Source organism: Bison bison, unplaced genomic scaffold (assembly GCF_000754665.1).
Source record: "Bison bison bison isolate TAMUID 2011002044 unplaced genomic scaffold, Bison_UMD1.0 scf7180017864383, whole genome shotgun sequence".
NCBI classification, from domain to species: domain Eukaryota; kingdom Metazoa; phylum Chordata; class Mammalia; order Artiodactyla; family Bovidae; genus Bison; species Bison bison.
Genome location: NW_011494955.1, coordinates 522,733 through 525,113, shown reverse-complemented (window position 1 = coordinate 525,113; position 2,381 = coordinate 522,733). Strand labels below are relative to the sequence as shown.

Below are 2,381 nucleotides of genomic sequence, written 5' to 3'. Positions count from 1 at the left end.
GCTTTTGGTGGAAAACTGCACATGTGCAGGAGGAGACTTTACCAGGCAGGCAGGCAGCAGCTCAGGGCACCATGACCTGACTGAGGCTCAGAGGCCTCAAAGACATAACTTACTGACCAGAGGGTAGGCGTGTCCCTGAACACACTGGAGCATCCCTGGAAAACCTCACTGGCCTGACCTTTTTAGCGTCAGGGTATCTGAGTGGTCATGCTATTCTGAGTTGCCCCGTCTGACTCACTGGTTACTTTGCAAGGGCTTCTTACACCAAACTCTCCAAAACTCTATCTCTCCCTTTCTGTAACTGTTGACTATTTGCAACTGCTTTTACCTTCTGTGGATCTCACCACATTTGGCTGCTTTTCCAGACACTTGGACTTCAGGGCCACTACTCACTCCTGGTTGGGGCAGGGTCTCAAGAACTGGGGTGGGAGTGTACAGGGCAGGGGCCTGGGGCATGCACTCTTCGCTCTATACCTTAGGAGGGACATGTATCAAGTCTGTGGGGACACCTGTGATCTAAGGTTGTATCTCAGGAGGAGGAATACGGGTACAGTGGTAATGGAGGAGCACAGTAGAGAGTGCCAGATCCAAAATGTCAGTTGGGGGGGCTGGGATGGTACAGGGGCCGCAGGAGACGCCTAGCATGTGTCTGCCCATTGTGGAGAGGCACAAAGGACCCTCTGCGCTGAATCCTTGCTTCTCCCTCTAAAATCACCAAAGGCTAGGCCCTGCCCAGAGTTCCTGGCAGATCTGCCCCTGGAGGCTTCTGAGGGAGGCAGCGCAGTTCATGGGGGTCCACAGGCTCTCCAACTTAGCCAGTAGTACCCCACCATCCGTCACTCATGCATCCAGTGGTGGTTCAGTCGCCCAGTTGTGTCCAACTCTTTGCAACTCTATGGGCTGCGGCATGCCAGGATTCCCTGTCCTTCCCTTGTCCTGTCAGAGAAACCCGTGTCCATAACTTTGGTGCACCCTGGTAACAGCATGCACAAGTTGGGATTCTGCCTCTGAAGTGAAAAGGCAGGATTCAGCCTCTGAGTCAAAAATCTCATTTTTGGCCTCTGGAGCCAACTAGGGACTCACTAAGTGATTGGATTATCTAGGATAAATTATATTGTATATTGGTGCTTCCCAGGTGGTGGCGCTAGTGGTAAAGAATCCACCTGCCAATGCAGGTGGTTTGAACCCTGAGACAAGAGTTCGATCCCTGGGTCAGGAAGATCCCCTGGAGCAGGGCATGGCTACCCAGTCCAGTATTCTTGCCTGGAGAATGCCATGGACAGAGGAGTCTGGCGGGTTACAGTCCACGGGGTCGCAGAGCCGGACATGACTGAAGCGAATGAGCACACACATATGAGCTGGCTGTTTCATGGAGTCTGAAATAGTATCTTTTCGCCAACAAGCAAAGCCTCTCCCTCCTTTGAGGTATAAGAACCACTGTCCAGCGTTCCTCGTTCGAAGAAGGCAATGGCACCCAACTCCAGTACTTTTGCCTGGAAAATCCCATGGATGGAGGAGCCTGGTGGGCTGCAGTCCGTGGGGTCGCGCAGAGTCGCACACGACTGAGCGACTTCCCTTTCACTTTTCACTTTCATGCATTGGAGAAGGAAATGGCAACCCACTCCAGTGTTCTTGGCTGGAGAATCCCAGGGACGGGGGAGCCTGGTGGGCTGCCGTCTATGGGGTCGCACAGAGTCGGACACGACTGAAGCGACTTAGCAGCAGCAGCAGTCCAGCGTTCCTCCCTAGTCCGTTTAGCTTACGTGTGTGCTCAGTCGCCTCCGACTCTTCGCGACTCCTTGGACTGTAGTCCGCGCCAGGCCCCTCTGTACATGGGATTTCCCAGGCAAGAATAACTGGAGTGGGTTGCCCTTTCCGTCTCCAGGGGATCTTCCCGACCCAGGGATCGAAGCCTGCACTGGTTGGCCGATTGTTTACCACTGTGCCACCTGGGAGTGGATGCCACGGTCCCTCAGGGGGTTGCAAAACCAATGCTTCAGATGAACAATAACTCTGTTCACTGCGCCTCCAGAGCGCAGAAACAGAAGAGGGCATGCCGAGAAGCTTCAATTAAGAGGCAAAGACCAATCAGAGCGAGGGATTCCTGCGCCAGCGTCTCGCTTTGGGGAGGGACTTCCGGCGTCGTCGTTGGGGCAGTGATTTTTTCGCGCCCGTTGGGTCCTTTCCGGCTGCAGACCGTTGTGTCGGGATCTAGGTCACCGCACCAAGAGGGTCCGAGAGGAGAGCCTGTACCCGCTGCACAGAGCCAGATCTGAGACTCGGCGACGCCGCCCGGGGTGACCCGCTCTAGGCCCAGGAGAGGCCCTGCTGTGCCCGAGTTCTCAGGCCGCTTCCGGACCCGCTCCGGCCAGAGCCCGATG

General features: G+C 55.4%; 1 protein-coding gene across 1 annotated transcript in view; it reads left to right on the top strand.

Annotated features, from left to right (window-relative positions):
- Window positions 1-1,941: 1,941 nt before the first annotated feature.
- LOC105001397 (zinc finger protein 846-like) overlaps window positions 1,942-2,381 on the top strand; it is a 31,833-nt gene continuing 31,393 nt past the window's right edge. Inside the window, 1 exon segment of the mRNA XM_010857649.1 lies at window positions 1,942-2,369. The gene's annotated coding sequence lies outside the window, so the exon portion shown is untranslated.